We start from the raw sequence: 24,076 nt of genomic DNA, 5'->3' as shown, positions 1-24,076 counted from the left end.
AGAGGCTGGTGCTCCACAGGATTGTGTTCTTAGTGCCCTACTCTACTCTTTCTACACTCATGACTGCGTGGCCAGATTCCGCTGTAACTCCATCTACAAGTCTGCAGACGATGCCACTGTAGTTCGCTACTTCTCAAATACTGATGAGTCAGAGTACAGGAAGGAGATAGAGAGCTTAGTGACATGACGTTATGACAACAACCTCTCCCCAATGTCAATGAAAGAAAAGAGCTGAACGCAAACTCAAGAAAATCTGCAGATGCTGGAAATCCAACGTGACACACCCAAGATGCTGAAGGAACTCAGCAGGCCAGGCTGCATCTATGGATAAGAGATTTCAGGCTGAGACCCTTCATCAGGTTGATAGAGCTGGTAATTGACTTCAGGAAGAGGGGTGGGTACACGTGCTCCTGCCCACATCAATGGTTGACAGCTTCAAGTCCCTAGGTGTAAACATCACCAATATTCTGTCCTGTTCTAACCACACTGATGTCATGAACAAGAAAGCTCGGCAACACCTCTACTTACTCAGGAGGTTAAAAATTTCAGCATGTCCCATTGGCTGTTACCAATTTTTATCAATGCACCATAGAAATATTCTCTCTGGATGCATAATGGCTTGGTATGGCAACAGCTCTGCAAGTGACCATAAGAAACTGCAGAGTTGTGGACACAGTTCAGAACATCACAGGAAATATCGTCCCCTCCATGGACTTTGTCTATAATTCCCACTGCCTCAGTAAAGCATGCAGCATAATCAAGCACCTCACTCACCCCAAGCATTCTCTCTTCTCCCCTCACCCAGCAGGCAGAAGATACAAAAGCCTAAAACCATGTACCACCAGACTCAAGGACAATTTCCATCCCACTGTAATTCTTAAATAGACCTCTGGTATGATAAGATGCATTTTAGGCCTCACAATCTACCTCATTATGATCTTACACTTTATCACTGACCTGCACCACACTTCTTCAGGAGCTTTTGTACTTTATTCTGCATTGTTACCTTATTCTAGCTCAATGCATTGTGTAATGATTTGATTTGTGTGAGGAGTATGCAGGGTGCTTTTCTCTATATCTTGGTACATGTGACAATAATAAATAATTCCAATATATTGTAAGACTTAACAAGTTAAAACAGGTGTTAGTAGGTTAATTGCCCATGATGCTGCCGCAAACAAGATGTATTAAATTATTATCATTCTACCTCACCCACTTGATCATCTGACACTAAACTTCAAGAGGTGGTGCCTCAGGAAGGCAGCATCCATCATTAAAGACCCTCACCATCGAGGTCATACCCTCTTCTCATTACTACCATTTGGGAGGCAGGTACAGGAGTCTGAATGCACACACCCAATGGTTTAGGAACAGCTGCTTCTCCAACACCATCAGATGTGTGAACAGGCCTTGAACCCACTGTTTTGAACGCAACCTCATTATTTTGGTCTCTTTTGCACTAATGATTTACTCTTTTTATATTTCTTATTGTAACTTACAGTAATCTTTGCGTACTGCTCTGTTCTGTTGCTGCAAAATAACAAATTTCGCGACATATGCCTGTGATAGCATATCTGATTCTGAAAGTCAACTTGTTGAAATCAAAGTCAACCTAAAGTAAATGATATATCTTCAAAAATGGCTAGTTTTTAAAGCATGTATTTTTATGTTATTATAGATAATATATTCCTAGTTTAATTAAATTGTGTATTTATTCAAGAAGTCACCAGATTGCAAGAAACATTTTACGATTCCAAAACGGGTCTAACTTCCTAAATATGAAGCTTCTGACCTGACACAGAAAACCTTACAAGATGCATGAAGGGTTATGGGAAAGGTCATTATGATCTATTACTGTCATCTGTTGGGTCTGTCTCTGTCAACTCACTGCTTTCAATTTGGAACATCAGCATTGTGTTCCCTCTCTAGCTCAAGGCCACTGTGTACATCTTTACAGATGTGACCTCTAATCTCTTCACCACTGGCGTGCCGATTGTAACCATATTGGCTTGAACATTTTGTTTCATCCACATGACTCACAGTAAGATAGATTTCTTTACTTAAAATACACTTTTGAGACATAACAACATTTCCAGTTTCTTTATTGGCCTTTGGATTTTGATTCGTGGGTTGTGGCTTGTTCATTTGTTTACTTGCAATGCTGACAAAATATTGAAATGCATAATTGAAGAACTGGATCCATTTCAGTACTGTAAAAAAAATGATGCAATGACATGGGTTAAACACGGATTAAGTCCACAGATGATTTTTGCATGTGAGAACGATGGTATGGAGAACAGAAGGGGCTGAGCCAGACAACTAAAATTTAGGGAAACAAAGTTATCATTGTTGCCATGAGAAAGTATACGTATCTTATTCTCTGTGAACTGGTTGTAAGCTGAAAGGGCAACATTTTAATGAAAAAATACAATAAAACCACATATGGTTTCAATATATTCCATCACAAAGAAAGATGTAAAGCAGCCTAAATAATACTGCTTGCTGTCCTTTCCCATTCTGCCCTACATTTGGTGTCTCTTTCCCATGGTGAATTAGAAACTGAAAAGTCATCAATAGAAGCTGATTACTGCACGACTGGTCTAAGGAGTAAACACACACAAATGTATTTTTTCTCTCTCTCTTTCCTCTGAATACAATCACTCATTGAATGCTGTTAGATAGACACTTGCAATTCTTAGAAACTTTCTATAATGTACATACCTTTAAACATTATCTTTTGTCGTGTTTGCACTCTGATAGCAGAGTCGGGTGGTGTGTCTAATTTTTAAAAAATGATACGGGTTTTACACACATTCAGGTTTTCACCAGGAACTTAGAAAATCAATTAATCAATTAATAAGGATTGTCCTTATTTCTAGTGGTGGTGAAACAGTCTACAGAGGAGAGGTTGACACGCTGACACAGTGGTGTCAGGATAACAACCTCTCTCTCAATGTTCAAAAAACAAAAGAGCTGATCATGGATTACAGGAGGAACAGAGACAAGCTCACCCCAATCAACGTCAATGGGACTGTAGCTGAGAGGGTGAGTGGTTTCAAGTTCCTTGGTGTACACATCATCAAAGATATCGCCTGGACTGTTCACACCAGCTGTGCGGCAGAATAAGCACAACAGCGACTCTTCTACCATAGGCAACCAAAGAAGTTCAGCATGAGCCCCCAAATCCTCAAGGGCACCATTGAGAGCATGCTGACTGGCTGACTGGCTCCTGGTACAGGAGCTGCACCAACCTTGATTGCTGGGCACTGTAGAGAGTAGTACAGACAGCCCAGTGCATCTGTGGGCATGAACTTCCCTCCATTCAGGATATATACAGCAGCAGGTGCAGAAAGTAGGCCTGGAAGATCATCAGGACACCAGTCACCTCAACCATAAACTGTTTCAGCTGCTTCTGTCTGGTAAGTGATACCGCAGCATTAAAGCCAGGACCAATAGTCTACTGGACAGCTTCTCTCTACAAGCCATTAGACTTATAAATCCACGTGTCTGTACATTGCAATAAAGTCATAACGCAACGATTTTTACTCCCTCACGTTGTGGGTTGGATGTAAGATTTAAATAAATTCCATTCAAGAAATTCAAATTCAATACATTGCCTTGAAACATGTTTTATGTTTGGATTTCCGATGTGGAATCTATTTGTTAAAAATCTTCAACTGATAAAACCCGTATAACCACAGCAAGTCATATATATATCAATCAAGGGTGTCTAAGACTTTTGCACAGAACTGTAGCAATTTTATGTATTACACTGTACTGCTGCCACAAAAATAAAAACAAATTTCATCACATATGTGAGTGATGATGAATCTGATTTTGATACGGGTCTCTATTGTGGACTGAGAGTGGGAAGGAGTCAGGGAGAATGGAATCATGGTTGGAAAAAGGGGAAGGGAGAGGTGAGGGAGTGGGAAGCACCAGAAAGACATTCTGCAATGATCAATAAAGCAATTGTTTGGAATCAAATTACCTTGCCTGGTGTTTCAGGGCTAGGTGTGTCTGCACCTGCACCACTCCCGCCCGCCCCTGGCACAACTTCTCTGCCACCTGTCAAACAGCCTCCTCCCACAGCACTCCCCACTCACCATTCTAAACATCCTTTGCTCCTGCCAGATCTACAAAATTGGTCTCCGCTCCACGTTAGCGAACGCAGTACTGTGCAAAAGTCTGAGGTACCCTAACTATATACATGCACCTAATCCTTTTGCACAATACTGTATCTGTTGAACAGAGGTGATGCATAACGGCTACCTGCATCAAACGGCATGTTTGACCAAAAAATAAATTTTCTTTAAATTAAACTTCTTTGAGAATGTACAAATTATAGTTCATAAATTTTCACAAGAATGTCCAAGGCATGGTTAATAATGCTGCAGATGATTCTAAAATAGGTGCTGTTGTAGAATTACAGGTGGGTACAGCTGAGTGATTGGGCTGGAGAATGGCAAATGAGGTTTAATGCAGATCATTGTGAAGTGTAACAGTTTTGGAAGACAAATTAGGGTAGGGCTTTCACATTGAATGGTTGTTTAGTGTTGTAGAACAGGGAGGCTTAGGAGTACAAATAGATGGTTCTCTGTCAAATCACATTGACGAAAACGGTGGCTGATGGCGATCGAGGCTGAGGTGAGGAAGGCCTAACCAGTGGTGGGATTAGAGTCGAGTTGTGACTGGAAAATGGCAGACAGCGAGAACATCAAAGAAAGAGCCAAGCTGTTGAAGGAAGTTTTTGGCGAGAGTGGAAGTGAACTAGGAAGGAGGTTGGCGGGAAAGAGGAACGGAATGGAAAGAGGAAGAAAAGAAAGCAGAGCTACGGGATATCAAACTCTGAGGAATCAGCGGATGATCAAAGCAGGACAGCAAAACAATGGAAAGAAGATGAGATTAAAGCAATTATAAAACTATGTGAAGACGGGGCATCTTTTGGTGATTGGAACCCGATTCATTTGATGAAGATGCTCAACAAAATTATAGGTGAGATTAAAGGAGCAAAGATTTTACGAAATGGATCGCTATTAGTAATTTGTCAGGATAGTGTTCAGCAAGGTAAAGTGATAAGATTATGTAAAATAGACGGCAAAGAAGTACAATGCTCAATACCCAACAATAGAAAGTGGACTAGAGGAGTTATTTTGAGGATATCAACCAAAGTTACTATGGATGAGATTAAACAGAACATAAAAGGAGCAAAAATTATTGAGGCCAAACGTTTGAAAGTTACAAGAAACGGGAAAAAGTGTGATTAACTTTGATGAAGAGAGATTGCTGACTAACGTTTACTTAGGGTATACGTGTTATGCAGTTAGAATATATATACCACCGCCTTTAAGATGCTATAAATGTCAGAAATTCAGGCACATTGCGGCAGTCTGCAGAGGAAAACAAAGATGTGGGTGATGTGCTGGAGAACATGAATATGGGAAATGTGAAGCGGGAGCTAGGCTGAAATGCTGCAATTGTGGCGAGGAACACAACGCAGCTTATCGAGGGTGCATTTATAGCAAGAAGGCAGCAGAGATACAATATGTAAAAGTAACTAAAGGAATCAGTTATGCAGAGGCAGTGAAAGAATTTGATGAAAAAAAGGCTGTCAAACAAACAAATACAGGGAATAATAAACTGGTGAATTGTGAGAGCTGTAATATGAAAAATAAGGTTACACTATTAATGAGTAGAAAGGATTTCGTACTTTTTATAGTGGATGCAATTGTTCGGCGCAAACAAGCAAAAGAACTGAGAAAATTAAAATTATCGTCAAGTCTGCAGAAAAGTATCTTGGTATTAAAGGGATTAGGTGGGAAGAAGTCAAAGAAATGCTGAATGGAGGATCCAACAGTTCAGAGGCAGGGGAGATGGAATCTTAATGCAGTATACTTATCGCAAATGGTCAAGAATTCAAGAAATGTTTCAGAACTTAAGGAAAATCCTCAGATTTTATGGTTGAAGCCCAGGGTAAATGTGCAGAACTCCAACAACAAATAGAAGTACCTGACAAGAACAACGGTGAGTTGGAAAGAGGTTGGAAAATGGAGGAAATTTTTCCAAGGATACAAAAGGAAAAGGAATTGTTGCAAAGTGAATTATCTACATTCAGATTATAAAATGAAAACATGGAAGCAAATGAAGAAGAACTCCGAGGTCTCAGTAAACAGCTGCAGGCTACGATCCAAGAAAAGGAAAACCTGAAAAAGCAGATAGACTTGGAAAAACAAGAAGTTAAAAAGTATAACATGCGATAATTACTATTCTTTAACAAGATGATTTTAGTCTTACAAGTGATGTAGATGAAATCAATGTAATTGAGGTAATGCAACTACACAAAAACATGTGACATAATTAGGGAAGAATAGCAGTTTGCGGCATTATCTAATGAGCGCATTAAGCATTCACGGGGAATTGCAACTACAGAGTGATGCTAATAGAGAACTGCAGGCTGAACTAGATTGTCTAAAGTAGAGAACTCCAGGACATATTTAGTTGGAACACAAGAAGTCTAGCAGGTGGCGGTAATGCACTGAAAACTGGTCGCCAACCGCCATAAAACAAAAAAAGAAGGAGAAGAAAAAAATCACATTAACAGGGCGACAAAGAAGACTTTTTACAAAATGGCCTTCATTTGTCAGCATTCTGAGTATAAATTTTGAAATGCTGCAGTTGTATAAGACATTGGTGAGACTGCATTTAGAACATTGTGTTCATTTTTGATCACCCTGCTAAAGGAAAGATGCTATTATACTGGAAGGAGTGCAGAAAAGATTTGAGCAGATGTTGCCAGGATTTGAGGCACAGAGTTATGTACAGAAAGTGAACAGGCTAGAACTTTATTGATTGAAGAGTAGGAGAATGAGGAGTCATCTCTTAGAGATGTATACAGTTATGACGGGCATGGATAAGGTGAGTACACAAAGTAATTTTCCCAGAACTGGGCAATCAAAACTAAAAGGCAAAAGTTTAAAATAAGTTGAAAATGATTTAATAGGAAACTGAGGGGCCTCGTTTTTTCACCCAGAAGGTCACGTGTATATGGAATGAGCTGCCAGTGGAAATGGCTCAGGTAGGTGCATTAGCAGCATTTAAAAGGCACATGGACAGGTACGTGGATAGGAAAGGTTCAGGGGGAAATTCAATAGGGCAAATGCAGGGAAATGGGAATAGGTTTGATGGGTATCTCGGTTGGTATGGTGCGGTTAGTCCGAAGGCCTTGTTTCTATGCTATATGATTACAGGTGTCCCCCGCTTTTCGAATGTTCGCTTTATGAAACCTCACTGTTACAAAAGACCTACATTAGTACCCTGTTTTGGCTAACAGAAGGTGTTTTCACTGTTACGAAAAAAATCAGCGTGCGATAAAAGGCAGCACGCGCCCTGAGCAGCCGCTCTCCCCCAGATTCTTGCCGGCATTGCTTTAACACGTACCTATGAGCAGCCGTTTGCAAGATGAGTTCTGAGGTATTGGAAAAGCCTGAAAGAGCTCGTAAGGGTGTTACACTTAGCGGAAAGCTAGACATAATTAAGCGTTTTGATCGTGGTGAACGAAGTAAGGACAAAGTGAGTTTGGCTTGTGGAAGCTGACGAAGATGAAGTTGAAGAGGTTTTGGCATCCCATGACCAAGAACTGATAGATGAAGAGCTGATGCAAATGGAAGAGGAAAGGATAACAATCGAAACCGAGTGCAGTAGCGAAATGAACGTGAACCAACTGCATGAGATTTTCGCTGCAATGATAAAGTACGACTTTAATTTTGAAAGGGTACGTAGGTTTAGGGGATATTTGCAATGTGGTTTGAGTCCTTACAAAGAACTGTATGATAGAAAAATGCACGAGGCTCAGCAGTTAAGCAAGCCTTCCACATCAGCCACAGCAGACGACGAACCGCGACCTTCGACATCGAGGCGGGCAGTCATAGGAGAAGATGAGCTGCCTGCTCTAACAGACGACGAGATGACACCCCACTGTCCCACCACCCCAAACCCTGGGCCGCGGACAGATACCGATTTGTGGAGAATGCTGCAGTAGCCGGGAGACACACAGCATATCTTTAAGAAAAAAGCCAAAATAAACATGCTAATTAATTAGGTGCCGCCCCGCACGTAAATGTCGGCTCAGATCAGAGGCGATGCAATCAGCAATGGGCACTGATCTGGGCCGACAATTACGTGCCGGGCGGCACCTAATTAATTAGCTTGTTTATTTTGGCTTTTTTCTTAAAGATGTGCTGTGTGCCTCCCGGCTACCGCTGGATTCCTGCATGCTTCACGATTCGGTATTGGTCGGCAGCCTGGAGGGTGGGGGCCATTGCGCCACCCAACCTGCGACGACTCAGATTAAACACACCATCATCAGTGTGCTCTGCGCTGTCTTCCCAATTCCAGTAAGTGATACTACACTGTACTTACATTATTTCTACTTTATATAGGCTGTGTATTTTTACATGTTATTTGGTATGATTTGGCAGCTTCATAGCTTAAAGGTTACTGGAGAGCGCTTGCGCTGTGTTTTTGCCAACAGCGCTTGCGTGAGATTTTCGCTACGGAGAACAGTGTTGGCAATGATTGTGGCAAAGTATTGCTACTTTATATAGGCTGTGTATTTATCATATTATTCCTGCTTTTACTATATGTTACTGTTATTTTAGGTTTTATGTGTTATTTGGCATGATTTGGTAGGTTATTTTTGGGTTTGCGAACGCTCACAAAATTTTCCCATATAAATAACTGGTAATTGCTTCTTTACAACATTTCGGCTTACGAACCGTTTCATAGGAACGCTCTACCTTCGGATGGCGGGGGAAACCTGTATATAATTTTAAACGGTATCCCGGAGTTTGAAAGTGAAGGTAGTATCAGCAGAGAGCAAAATATGCAATGTATGACTATAATAAAGTAATATTCCTGTTGGGGGTTGGGACGGAAGCATATGGAATGCTGATAAGTCTTTTATACAATGAAATATGTTTTTCTTAATAATGCTGTGCAACTGGAAGATGACTTTGATACAAGCACTTAAACAGCTGAAGACCAAAATAGGGGCAAGGACCCAGAAGCAGTGTGAGAGAACTAATGACTACATTGTTTCATTAAAATGCCTTGGAAATGGGATGCAAGAATGTGAGAGGACTTTGTCCACTGGTAAAGCTGCAATCCTCAGTCAGAGGGCAGGGACAAAGTCCAAGATGATGAAACTGAGTGAGAGGCATAATGATGAGACCAGTACAGTCAATTAATATGATTGCAATGGACATCAATCACCTCAGCAATGGCGATTCCAAACTGACGCATTTTTCAGTTGTAAACAAAAAGCTCACATTTTAACAGCCTGCAGGTTCAAGGCTAAGATGAGAAACAAAATCAATTTCACTTCAGTTCAAAATCAATTGAAAATGATAACAGGCAGATGGACTTTGGCATTTCATTCAGGCAAGGAAAAATAATGATAGTACACTATCTATGCCAAATCCATAACCTTAGTGAAAGAGCAGATTCTTGTGTAAAGATGCTGATGAATAATCAATGTTTTCGCCTGTGAAACAAATAGTGCTAATTATTTGATAATGTTATCAAGATGCTTATTAAAAGTCTGCATTAATAGGTTATACCCTGAAAATAATGTATATGACAGACCTGAAGCATTGTTGAAGATCGCTACCACCATCCCACAATCTCCTTGACCTACTACCATCAGGCAGGAGGTACAGGAGCATCAGGACACAGACTGCCAGACTGGGTAACAGCTTCTTCCCTCAGGCTGTGAGACCCTGTCACCATCTAGGTCTCATCACCAGAACTACTGTTCACTTGACTGTTTACTGTTTACAGTTTACCTGTGCTGCACACTACCTGAACTTTGAATTATATTTTATTAACTAATTTGTGAGAATATTTTGTTTTATGTGCTGTGTGTGATATATGTTTTGTGGGTGTACCATGGTCCAGAGGAACGTAATTGAATTTGGTTGTATATGTACAGTCAGAAATAACAATACGTTTGAACTGGAACTTGGTCTGAGATCTATTGTGAATGACAAAAATTTAGCCACAGGGAATTTTGAACTGGGAAATATAGAAGTCTTTATTCACAAAGCATGCCTCAAAGAGAGAGTGATTTCAGGGAGAGTCAAGCAAATCTCACTCTCCAGACACAATGTTTTGACTTCTTCAACAAAAAGTTAACAATAAATGATTAACTACAGTTTCATTTGCTGTAAGTTTCCGATAGTTGGGGAATCTAAGACTCGAGGACACAACCTCAGAATAGAAGGATGTCCCCTTAGAATGGAGATGAGGAGGAATTTCCTTAGCTAGCGGGTAGTGAATCTGTGGAATACTTTGCTACAGATGGCTGTGGAGGTCAGGGTCATTGGGTATATTTAAAGCAGAGTTTAACAGGTTCTTTATTAGTAATGTTGTCAAAGTTTATGGGGTTGAGAGGTTAATAAATCATCCATGATTAAATGAATGGCAGAGTAGACTCACTTGCCGAATGGCCTAACTCTGCTCTTGTGTCTCATGGTTTTATGGGCACATAAAAAACCTATTCCTATTCTATGGTCTATTTCTGTGGTTTTATAATCAACCTATGCAACTATGATATTGTGGCCATTACAGAAACTTGGATGACTCAGGGGCAGGAATGGCTGCTGAGTGTGCCGGGCTTTAGATGTTTCAAAAAGGACAGGGAGGGAGGCAAAAGAGGTGGGGGAGTGACACTGTTGATCAGGGATAGTATCACAGCTGCAGAAAAGTCATGGAGGGATTGTCTACTGAGTCATTGTGGGTGGAAGTCAGAAACTGGAAGGGGTATTAAATCTACTGGGGGTTTTTATGGACTGCCCAATAGTAACAAAGACATCGAGGGGCAGATAGGGAGACAGAGTCTGGAACGATGCAATAATAATAGGGTTGTTGTGATAGGTGATTTTGACTTTCCTAATATTGACTGGCATCTCCTTAGAGCAAGGGGTTTACATGGGATGGAGTTTGTTAGATGTGCTTAGGGAGGTTTTCTGATGCAATATGTAGACAAGCCAACTAGAGGAGAGGCTGTACTTGATCCGGTATTGGGAAATGAACCTGGTCAGGTGTCAGATCTCTTGGTGGGAGAGCATTTTGGAGGTAGCGATCACAACTCCATCTCCTTTTCCATAGTGCTGGAGATGGATAGGAGCAGAATATTTGGGAAAACATTTAATTGGGGTGGGGGGAAATATCATGCTATTAGGCAGAAACTTGGGTACATAAATTGGGAGCAGGTGTTCTCAGGGAAATGCAAGGCAGAAATGTCGCAAATGTTCAGGGAACATGTGATGGCGTTCTTCATAGGTATGTTCCATTGAGGTAGGGAGGGGATGCTAGGGTAAAGGATCATGTTGTATGAAGGATGTAGAAAATCTAGTTCAGAAGAAAATAAAAGCTTACAAAAGGTTAAAGATATTAGGTACTGTTAGAGCTCTAGAAAATTACAAGGATGCCAGGAAGGAGCTCAAGATTGAAATTAGGAGAGCTAGAAGGGCTATGAAAAGACCTTGGTGAGCAGGATTAAGGAAAACCCCAAGTCATTCTACAAGTATGTGAAGAGCAAGATGATGAGCTGTATGAAAATAGGACAAATCAGGAGTGAGAGTGAAAACATGTGCGTGGAACTGGAGGAAGTAGCGGAGGTACTTAATGAATATTTTGCTTCAATATTCACCAGTGAAAAGGACCTTGTCAATTCTGGGAATGACTTAAAGTGGAGTGAAATGTTTGCGTGTATAGATATTAAGAAAGAGTTTTTGAAAGGTATTAAGTTAGATAAGTCACCAGGACCGGATGAGATATACCCCAGGCAACTCTGGGAAGTGAGGGAAGAGATTTGCTGAGCCTCTGGGGTTGATCTTTGAATCATCAATAGGGACGGGAGAAGTACCAAAGGATTGGAAGGTTGCAAACGTTGTTCTCTTGTTCAAGAAAGTGAGCAGAGAAAACCCAAGAAATTATAGACCAGTGAGTCTTATTTCAGTAGTAGGCAAGTTGTTGGAGAAGATCCTGAGAGGCAGGATTTATGAGCATTTGGAGAGACATAATCTGATTAGGGATAGTCAACATGGCTTTGTCAAGGGCAGATCATGCCTTATGAACTTAATAGAATTCTTTGAGGATGTAACAAAACACATGATGAAGGTAGAGCAGTGGATGTAGTGGATATGGATTTCAGTAAGGCATTTGATAAGGTTCCCCATGTGAGGCTCATTCAGAAAGTAATGAGGCATGGGATCCAAGGAGACCATGCTTTGTGGATCCAGAACTGGCTTGACCACAGAAGGCAAGGGTAGTTGTGGATTGTTGGTATTCTGAATGAAGGATGGTGACCAGTGGTGTTCCGCAGGGATCTGTTCTGGGACCCCAACTCTTTGTGATTTTTATAAATGACCTGGATGAGGAAGTAGAAGGGTGGGTTAGTAAGTTTGCTGATGATACAAAAAGTTGGGGGTGTTGCCGATAGTCTGGAGGGTTGTCAGGGGTTACAGCGGAACATCGATAGGATGCAGAACTGGGCTGAGAAGTGGCAGATGGAGCTCAACCCAGATAAGTGTGAAGTGGTTCATTTCAGTAGGTCAAAATATAATATTAATGGTAAGACTCTTGGCAGTGTGGAGGATCAGCAAGATCTTAGGGTCCATGTCCATAGGACACTCAAAGCTGCTGCGCAGGTTGACAGTGTTGTTAACAAGGCGTATGGTGTGTTGGCCTTCATCAACTGTGGAATTGAGTTCAAGAGTTGTGAGGTAATGTTACGGCTATATAAGACCTTATTTATTTAGACCCCACTTGGAGTACTGTGCTCAGTTCTGGTCACCTCATTTCAGGAAGGATGTGGATGCTATAGAGAGAGTGCAGAGGAGATTTACAAGGATGTTGCCTGGATGGGAGAGCATGCCTTATGAGAATAGGTTGTGTGAACTTGGCCTTTTCTCCTTGGAGCGATGGAGGATGAGAGGTGACCTTATAGAGGAGTATAAGATGATGAGAAGCATTGATCGTGTGGATAGCCAGAGGCTTTTTCCCAGGGCTGAAATGGCTAACATGAGGGGGCATCACTTTAAGCTGCTTAGAAATAGGTACAAAGGCGATGTCAGAGGTAAGTTTTTCACACAGAGAGTGGTGGGTGTGTGGAATGCACTGGCGACAGCAGTGGTGAAAGCAGATGCAATATGGTCTTTTAAGAGACTGTTAGATAGGTACATGGAGCTTAGAAAAATAGAGGGCTATGCAGTAGGGAAATTCTAGACAGCTTCATGGTCGGTACAACATCATGGGCCAAAGAGCCAGTAATGTGTTGTAAATTTTCTACGTTCTATATTCTATTTCCATTCCAAAATCAGAAACAACAGCCAGAAAGGCCTGTTGTTGAAAATAGACTCTGAATAGACATTGAAAGATGGACAAAATGCGTAGAGTGAGCAGATGAAGAACAGAGACTGTTCCATAATCATTGAAGTGAGTTGTCATGTGAGCAAGTGTGCATCATCTGGGTCTTAGACGATAATACCTACAATTTTGAGGAAGAAAGATATTGGCAGAACTTTATACGCATGAACAATCATTTTTTGGCTTAATTTGGATAGTAATCTCAAATTATTCATAACTAAATTGGCGAAGTTGCAGGAACAAGCCACTAAAGCCTTCTTTGCAGTCTGCAGTCATGACCTACTCATACTTTTCAGCGTGTGCACAGAATTTGTGACAGAAGGGATGAAATTTTTTACTGGAACACCATTGAAAATGTCTTGACCAGCTGTATCAACATCTGACAAGGCATCTAACCACAAGACTCTACAAATGACTGTGAGGACTGCTGAGAGAATTATCACAGTCTATCTTCCACCCATCCAGGATATCTATCAGGAGCACTGCATATGCAGGGCCCTTAGTGTTGTCAATGACTCCTCCCATCCATCCATCCATCAATTTTTTGACTCCCTACCATCAGGCAGGAGGTATCACAGCATTAAGACATGGACTGTTAGAATAGGAAACAGCTTCCTCCCCCAGACTGTGAGGTGACAAAACTCCCTGCCACAACCCAGCTCTCATCATGTATGAAATGCCAGTAGTAGTGTTATACTGTTTACTTTTATACTTTTGTTGTAAATGCACATTACTAGTTTCCTGTAATATTACCTCATGTGTTGTGTGTGAGTTATATATACTGCGGAGCATTGTTTCACTTGGCAGTATACATGTATATAGTCAGATAACAATAAATTTCGACTTGAACTTGAACATTTCTTAGAACTAGTCAAACATTGCCTAAAATAGATTAAATAGGTCTAATGCCACTATTGACAAGTTGAAATCTGTGGTTTAGTTTACTTGAAATTTTTGATAATTGTGTTTGACAATTGTCCTCTGTTTAACTTGCCCTGTGACCCTTATGTAAAGGAATGACACTGAGCATACTCTTCTTCATTCATATCATCTGCTTTAAATGGAGAGGTCAGTCAGTCAGGAAGAAGAGGCACAAGAGACTGGGAATTCAGTCCTGATGCAATGTATTGACTTGACAATTCTTTCCCCTGCCCCCCACACAGGATAGTTTAAAAAAAAGAGAAGCCTAAGAGTGAACATAAATGAGCTGAATAAGCTTTCATCTAATGAGGAAAATTGACATTCTGCTAGTCTTGAAGCTTGAGTGATCTCCCCCTTTCTCTGTAAATCCCATTCCGTGGATTACTGTTCTGCTGGCGTTGCCTTTCAGCAGGTATGAGACAAATGTCAGGCCTCCTCATCTCTTTCCTTCCTCCGTGCTGCATTTTATCAGGAAGGACAGAGCAGCCAACCTATTACTGTACGCGCAGGTGAATCGTAAACTATAACATCTGCACTCTTCTCCCATAGGGACGCACCAGCCCATGAGAGTTAATGGAATCCACCCAATGGTCGGTTCTTAACATGATCCACAGATGTCGAATTAGCTGTCAGTTTAGCAGTTATTAATGGTTTGCTGAAAACCGTAGAATTCAACCACCATGTTGCAACAGAAATTTATTTATTTATTGAGGTACAGTGCGGAATAGGCCCTTCAAGTCACGCCACCCAGCAATCCCATGATTTAATCCTAACCTAATCACAGGACAATTTACAATGACCAACTAAACTACCAACCGGTTCGTCTTTGGACTGTGGGAGGAAATCAGAGCACCCGGAGGAAACCCACGCTATTATGGGGAGAAAATACAAACTCCTTATGAGCAGCGATGGGAATTGAACCTGGGTTGTCTACACTGTAGCATGTTGTGCTAATCACTATGCTATTTAGCCACCTCAATTAATATTAATTGATTAGTGAAGGTAGATTTTTGAATAGAATTAGATTATTTATGAAACAAAAGAAATTCATATCCCCTTTAATAAATAAATATGAAGAAACAAAGCAATACAACTCAATTCAAATATCTCTAGGGACTTCGAACCATTGAGGGTTAGCACTTCATTGCTGTAATCAGTTATTCCTCATTAGAGTCCACAGGGAAAACAAAACACAAAATGTACTCTGGATATTCACCCCTATTACCAGATGACCCACAGGAAACAACAGAGAGACTTTCAAGGAAAAACAAATAAAACTACTCCCACTGACTTACAAGGTCTCACAGGACTGTGCAGTTGAGGTCGATTTGAACCTCTCCTAGTTATTAATAGATGTTGCAATTTCAGTAGTTAAAATCTTCCTATGCTTTAATGAAATCTTGAGAAAAGCACAATTTACCTGAAGAGTCTTGATTATAAGGGATACATTTTTCAGGTGTGATTGATGTATTTCCATCAATATCATGCACAGTTTTCAGAAGTATTAATACTGGATCAACTATTTTGTACTAATAGACATTTAATTTAAGCAGCAGCCAATCAGCAATCAGAAGCACAAGGAGATGCAGCTCACTCAGGTTTTCCCATTGAGTACATGAGGCATCGATTCACAGAAAATTGGTGTCTGAGTAGAGGCCCATCAGTGATCGGGATTGATGGCAAAAACAAGTAAAAGTAAGGCAGGGGCAAATGGAGCAGCCATTGCTGGGGTGGACATTGTTAGAATAGCTATTTGAAGCTTTAGCTCTTTGAGGCTTCAGTGCAGAGAGGCTTGAGTGAGAGAAGGTAAAATAGCTGTAGGTAGAAATTTGTTTCACTTTACTTATTGTTTCCTTCTTTACATTTGCGCAGTTGGATCAGTAGAGGTGCCTGGCAGGATTATTGAAAGCTCCTCTTGCAGGATTTGGGAAGGCAGGGAGACCTCCGGTGTCCCTGACAACTTCACCCGTGAGAGGTGATCTAGTAGCAGCTTCTAACACTCCATGTTAAGGAGTTGGAACTGGATGAGCTCCGGATCATTCGGGAAGCTGAGGCGGTCATCAATAGGACATATAGAAAGGTATTTACACCCCAGGAGCAGGAAGCAGGTCACTGGGTGACAGTCAGGAAGGGGAAAGGGGTTAAATAGTCTGTGTAAACTCCCTCTTTGGCCACTCCCCTCATCGTTAGGTGGATCACTTTGGATACTGTTAAGGTGAGGGATGACCCAGCAGGGAATAGCGGACAGGTCTCTGGCACGGAGAAGGTATGGTGAGGGTGGGGGTGGGGGAGAAGAGGTGTGCTGTGGTGATAGGGGTTTCATTAGCTAGGGAAAACAGAAGGGAGGTTCTGTGAATGAGAACGAGATTCCTGGTTGGTTTGTTGCCTCCCGGGTGATAGGTCTGGCACATCTCGGATCGAGTCCTGAGCATCCTTACATGGGAGGGTGAGCAGCCAGAGGTCATGTTTCACGTCAGTACCAATATTGCGGGTAGGACAGGTGACAAAGTCCTGAAAAGTGAGTTTGGGGAGTTAGGTGGTAAGTTATCGGACAGGACCTCCAGGGATGTGATCTCAGAATTGCTACCCGTGCCGCGTGCTAGTGAGGCCAGAGCTAGGAAGATCATACAGTTTAACACATGACTAAAGAGCTGGTGTAGGAGAGAGAGAATTTTGGATCACTGGGCTCTCTTCCAGAGAAGGCGGGGCATGTACAGAAGCGATGGTTTGCAACAGAACTGGAAGGGATCAACACTTAGAATGATGATATTGTAGCCAGTAGTGAGACTTGGTTGCAGGAGGGACAGGACTGGCAGCTTGTCAAATGTATTCAAGAAAGTTTCCTTAATCAGTATGTAGATTTCCCAATGAGAGAGCGTGTGATACTTGATCTCTTATTAGGGAATGAGACAGGGCAGGTGACAGAAATTTGTGTACAGGAACTTTTCTTCTCGTGATCATAACCCATTAGTTTCAAAGTAATTATAGAAGAGGATAGGTCTGGTCTGCGGGTTGAAATTCTAAATTGGAGAAAGGCAAATTTTGATGGTATCAGAAAAGATCTGGCAACTGTGGATTGAGACAGACTATTTTCTGTCAAAGGTGTACTTAATAAGTGGGAGGCCTTCAAAAATGAAGTGTTGAGAGTACAATGCTTGTGCCTGTCAGAATAAAAGCTAAAGATAACACGTCGGAACCTTGGTTTTCAAGAGATATTGAGGTCCTGGTTAAGAGAAATAAAAAGAGCTGCATAGCAGGTATCAGCAGGTAGGAAGAAATGAGGTACTTATGGAGTATAAGAAATGCAAGAGAACACTTAAGAAAGAAATCAGGAGGACCAAGAGAAGCTATGAGGTTGCCCTGGCAGACAAGGTGAAGGAGAATCATAAGGGATTTACAGGTATGTTAAGAACAAAAGGATTGCAAGGGACAAAATTGGTCCTCTGGAAAATCAAAATGGTAATCTATGTGTGAAGTCAAAGGAGATGGGGGAGATCTTAAATGGATTTTTTTGCATGTGTATGTACACAGGATCAGACACAGAACCTTTAGAAGTGAGTCAAGGCTGCAGCGAGGTCATGGACCCTCAACAGATTACAGAGGAGGAGGTGATTGCTGCCTTGTGACAAATTAGGGTGGATACATCCCCATGACTTAACAAAGTATTCCCTCTGATTATGTGGGTGGCAAATGCAGAAGTTGCAGGGACCCTAGCACAGCTATTCGAATCATCCTTAGTGAGATGGTATCGGAGGATTAGAGGATAGCTAATGCTATTCCACTATCTAAGAAAGGCTCTAAAACTAAACCAGGAAATTATAGCCCAGTGAGCCTGGTATCAGTGTTTGGATAGACAGGGACTGACTAGGGATAGTCAGCATGACTCTGTGCATGATAGGTCATGTGTAACCAATCTTACAGAGTTTTTTGATGATGTTATCAGGAAAATTGATGAAGGCAAGGCAGTGGGTGGTGTCTACATGGACTTTTGCAAGATACTTGACAAGGTCACTCATGGGAGGTTGGTCAGGAAGGATCAGTTGTTTGGCATTCAATATGAGGTAGTAAATTGGATTAGATATTGGCTTTGTGGGAGAAGCCAGAGAGTGGTAGTAGATGCTTGCCTCTGTGACTGGAAGCCTGTGACTTGTAGAGTGATAGATATATACAAAATTAAGGGGGATATAGATAGGGTATATGCAAGCTGGGGTTTTTCTCTCCTGAGCTTGGATGGGACTACAACTAGAAGTCATGTGTTAAGGGTGAAGGGTGATAGGTTTAAGGGGAATATGAAGGGGAACTTCTTCACTCAGAGGGTCATGAGGGTGTGGAACGAGCTGCCAGCACCAGTGGTGCATGCAAGCTCAATTTCAACATTAAAGAGAAGTTTGGAAAAGGTACATGAATGGGAGGGATATGGAGGGCTATGATCTTGGTGCAGGTCAAATGAAACTAGGCAGTTTAAATGGTTCACCACAGATGGGCTGAAGGGCCTGTTTCTGTGCGTACTTTTCTATGATTCTATGACTCTCTTAATTCATGGACCTGACAATCCTACTCTAGGTTCCAATACTCAGATGCTTTGAATATTTTTAAAATGCACCCGGTAGAGTAGATGCATGGTGTATCTAAGAAGTTATGGAAAGTTTGCTGTGTTTCACCAACTGCTTTTTCCATTATTTTCTTTGCTTTCAGTTTTCCCTTGACTTTCAAAGTCTTCATGGTAGCTGTTATCATGTTTTCCCCTTGACTTTCATTCAGTAAGTATCCATGTAAATTGTGTTTGGAGCACGTTGAGGTTGCTGGACTGAGATGTTTTATACCCAGTTCTTACATATGCAGATAGGGAGATGACAGTACATTGTTGTATGAAACAGTAATTACATGCTTAGAAGCAATACGGAAAAAGCTGGAGGAACTCAACGGGTCAGGCAGCACCAATGAGAGAAATGGACAGATGATGGTTCGGAATGAGACGCTTCATCAGGACCAGAAAGCAAGATGGGGGAAGAGAGGGGTGGAACAAGTGCTGGCAAGTGATAGGTGGATCTGAGTGAGAGGGAGTCACACTAAGGATTCTTTTCACCAAAGAGGTTGGAACAGAAGTGTTAATACCCAGCACGATTCTACTATCCATACCTGCGGACTGTATTGAATTGAGTTGAATTGTTAAATTGTCTTTATTACTTACACGTTTGTACATCCTTCATAGACACGAGGAGTAAAAATCTTTACATTACATCTCCATTCAAATGTGCAATGTGCACTTATAGAAATTTATAATAAATATTATGTACAACAGGATCATCAATATAATAGAGATACTGTTGCGTCAGCATGAATTTAGCAGTCTGATGGCCTGCAAGAAGAAGCAGACAGAGAGAGATGCATTTGAGCTGCAGTCAGGAATGAAAGTGAGTGTGAACAAAATTGCAACATCTAAACAGAAACCAGCCTGGCCAAACAAATTGCGTTACTTCTGTGGTGGAGGCTCATGTACACCAGAACAATGCAGAAGTGTGAAACTTGCAGAAAATGCAACAAAGTAGGACACATACAAACTGCATGTCGAGCAGATAAAATAAATGGATTGCCCAGAGAAGAGAAAAAGATGAAAAGTCAAGTTGCAGTTTCAAAAAGAGCACTAATCTGCACGCTGTTGATGAAAAATCTGAAAATGATTTGTGTGATGAAAGCTGTGGTCTGACTACAACAGTTTTTGTAGGCAACATGTCTGAGAAAACATCCAATGTGTTAATCAGGTAAATAATTGTGAAATGTGACTTGGTTTTAAGCTGGAAGATAGTTCAAGATGAGGTAGTAAATTGGATTAGGCATTGGCTTTATGGGAGAAACCAAAGGAGCGGTATTAGAGGGTTGCCTCTCTGACTGGAGTCCTGTGACTAGTGGTGAGCCACAGGGATCAGTGCTGAGTCCTTTGTTGTTTGTCATCTATAACAATGATCCAGTTGATATGTGGTTAAAGATCATCAAATTTGTGAATGACACCAAAATTGGGGATGCTGCGGACAGTGAGGAAGGCTATCATGGCTTGCAGAAGGATCTGTATCAGCTGGAAAAATGGGCTGAAAAATGGCAGATGGAATTTAATGCAGTAAGATGTTGTACTTCAGTAGGACCAACCAGAGTAGGTCTTACACTGTGAATGGTAGGGCACTGAAAAGTGTAGTAGAACAAAGGGATCTGAGAACACAGGTCCATAATTTATTGAAAGTGACTTCACAGGTAGATAGGGTCATGAAACAAGCTTTTGGCACATTGGTATTCATAAATCTAAATATTCAGTGCGGGAGATTGGATGTTATGTTGAAGTTGTATAAGATATTGGTGAAGCCTAATTTGGATTATTGTGTGCAGTTTTTGTCACCTACTTACAAGAAAGAGGCAAATAAGTTTGAAAAAGTGGAGAGAAAATTTACATAGATGTTGACAGGACTTGAGAAGCTGATTTATAGGGAAAGGTTAAACAGGTTAGGACTTTGTTCCCTATAATTTAGAAGATTGAAGGAGAATAAATAGAGGTATACAAAGTTGTGAGGAGTATAGAGAGGTTAAAAACAAATAGGCTTTTTTCCCTCTAAGGTTGGGTGAGACTACAACTAGAGATCATGGGTTAAGGGTAAAAGGTGAAATGCTTAAGGGAAACGTGTGGTGGAACTTCTTCACTTAGAGGGTGCTGAGTGTATGGAAAGAGCTGCCAGCACAAGTGGAGGATGTAGGGTCAATTTCAACATTTAAGAGCAATTTGGATACGTATATGGATGAAAGGGGGCATGGAAGGCTACAGTCTGGGTGCAGATCGATTACTGGTTCAGCACAGACTTGATAGACTTGTTTGAATGCTGTAGTTTTCTTTGACTCTATGATTCTATTTTGTAAGCATTAATCAAAATGAGTCAATTACGAAAGTTCACCCATATTTGTCTGACTCCAATTTTGCTTCTATGCAAGGTGAATAGAAGTTCATCCAAGTCCCAAACTATCTCTGCAGAGCTCTATGAGAAGCATTTCCTGTTTTCCTTATTTTCTTCCTTTCCACTTTCTTCATATGTTTATGATTTGAGAAGCATAAAGCATGTACAACTGTACAAAGATATATGCAATGATCGATGAGAATGCCTCTCTGGTAGAGTAGAGCACTAACTTTACTGTTGAAAATGACCAAGGAAGCAACTATAGAAATTAAACTGTTTCCAGATGGTGCATCAGACTGTTCTCATTCATGCCCTGGTTGTAAGCAAAGCTTGTGGAGATCTACGAGATTTCCATCATTCTCTACGCCAAAAGTAGTGTATAATTAATAGGAGTGGGAATTGTGTGGAAAAATTAGTGATCATCAAAGGTCATAAAGTTATTTTCCTAAATGATCAAAGAAATTTCCCTTTTTCTACATCCAGCTGTATTTTTATATTAATACAAGATTTAGTTAACAAAACATGAAACACTGATTCATAAATCTTGACAACAAAATCAATGCTAAGAAAGAGATGACAAGCGACAGTGAAACGAGAGCTGAATGGATAATAAGAGCTTAAGCTGACAACTTGCATGAAGAAAATAATATATCACTGCCAAGGAATTCTTCCTTGTTTAATAGAGCTTACACGGGAGTAATAAAGTTTACCTCTAAAATACCTCACATTGAAATCAAGGGGCCTTTCTGTGTGATAAATAGCTGGGCCATCAAAATTGTGGGTTACAAAAATTTAGCTAAAAGCATACTTCTTCCTTCTTAACTGAAAATTACAAAGATGATGAATGTCAATTAACAAAGCTCCTCTCCTCAAACAAGTAATATTTTCTCTCCAAATAGTTGTTATCAGAATGTGTTTCTACTATTTTGAAGTATCTGTGAATGTTCTACCATAGTAAAGATGTTCTGCAAATTCACTGCTCACTGAATAAAAAGGAGACATTTGTATATCAATTTCAATAAGGATTTGTTCAAAGCTAATGAAGTTAGCTTGATTCTTAAAGAGATATTTGCAAGCAGGCAATCAATCCAAGTATCAATGTGCCATTTCAGGACACCACAAAATTGAATTTAGTGCATACTGTATATGGTAAACTAAATGGGGGCTGTGTGTATATTAAGGCCAACTTGAATATCAGGAATTAAAATCACAAAACTGCGATATCTTTGCTTTAAGAAGCCAACAGAGTGTCTTTAAGAGCTTTAAAATCTGACTTTTAATATTTGGCTCTGAAATAGGCAGTTTCCAGGTGCATCAGTGCTTTCAAAGAGAGGTGGAATATTGTTACTTTGGTGTTCTGGTACCTGGCCTATTCACAGCAAATGATTGCTGTGGTCTCAAGTCTCTGTTATAAGTGGCAGCCATTGAGTTACATATTAAGAGGCCAAGGGGTCTGTGAAACATATTTTCTAGCTCTCAGAAACCTTGATCCACATAAATCTCTGAGGACATGGATTTTTTAAAAAAATCAAAACTTTCATGGACAGAATTCTTGAACATCAAAAAAAAATTACACGAGGAGCACATCAGGAACCAGAGGTCAATGATCCAGTCCTCATTGGAGGATCAGAGGTAGAGAGGGTCAGCAACTTTAAATTCTTCAGTGATATTATTATGGAGGACCTGTCCCGGGCACGTCAGGTAAGTACAATTATGAAGAAAGCATGGCAGCGTCTCTTATTCCTAAGGAATTTGCAAAGATTTGGCATGATATCTAAAACTTTGACTAACTTTGATAGATATGTAGTGGAGCATATATTGACTGACTGTATTACAGCCCTGGTATGGAAACACTGATACCCTTGAAAGGAAAGTCTTGTAAACATGGTAGATATGGCCCAGTCTATCATGGGTAAAACCTTCCCAACCATTGAGCACATCTACTCAAAGTGTTGTTGCAGAAAAGCAGCTTCCATCATCGGGACCCCCACCACCTAGAATATACTTTCTTCCCACTGCTGCCATCACGAAAAAGGTACAGAAGCCTCAGGACTCATGCCACCAGTTTGAGGAATAGTTATCACCCTTCAACCATCAGGTTCTCGAACCAAAGGAGATAACTTCACTCAACTTCACTTGCCCCATCATTGAAATGTTCCCATACCTACGGACTCACTTTCAAGGACTCTTCATCTCATGTTCTTGATATTTATTGCTTATTTATTTATTATTATTATTTTCTTTTTGTATTTGCACAGTTTGCTGTCTTTGCACACTGGTTGAATGCCCAAGTCAGTGCAGTCTTTCATTGATTCTAATACGGTTATTGTTCTATTATGGATTTATTGAGTATGATTGCAAGAAAATAAATCTCGGGGTTGTATATGATGATGTACATGTAGTTTCATAAAAAATGTATTTTAATCTCTGAACATCAAATCGCATATTGTTCACCCTTTCAGTGGGATGCAGTCAAATGCAGTGGATTCTGGTTAATTGGACCATTGGTTAATAGGGGCAGCTGCTCATTTGAGACAGTTCATAAAGAAAAAAAACTAATCGAAAAAGTAGCCAGGATTCCCTTTTTTTATTTGGGACGCTATCTGCTTAATTGGGATGGGAGACTGTTGCCAAATAGTTTCTAACTATTATCAGTTGGGTGCATTTGTTGGACACAAACTTTTGTTACTGACATTTGATGAGAATTAAGCGGTAAGACAACTCAGAACTGTTTTTGCTCACTGTGGTTTCAAGCATTGAGGCTTGGCAGTTCCAGAAATAGCCAAGAGTGA

Source organism: Mobula hypostoma, chromosome 7, assembly GCF_963921235.1.
Source record: "Mobula hypostoma chromosome 7, sMobHyp1.1, whole genome shotgun sequence".
Lineage (NCBI taxonomy): Eukaryota > Metazoa > Chordata > Chondrichthyes > Myliobatiformes > Myliobatidae > Mobula > Mobula hypostoma.
Note: the sequence above shows the minus strand (reverse complement) of the source record.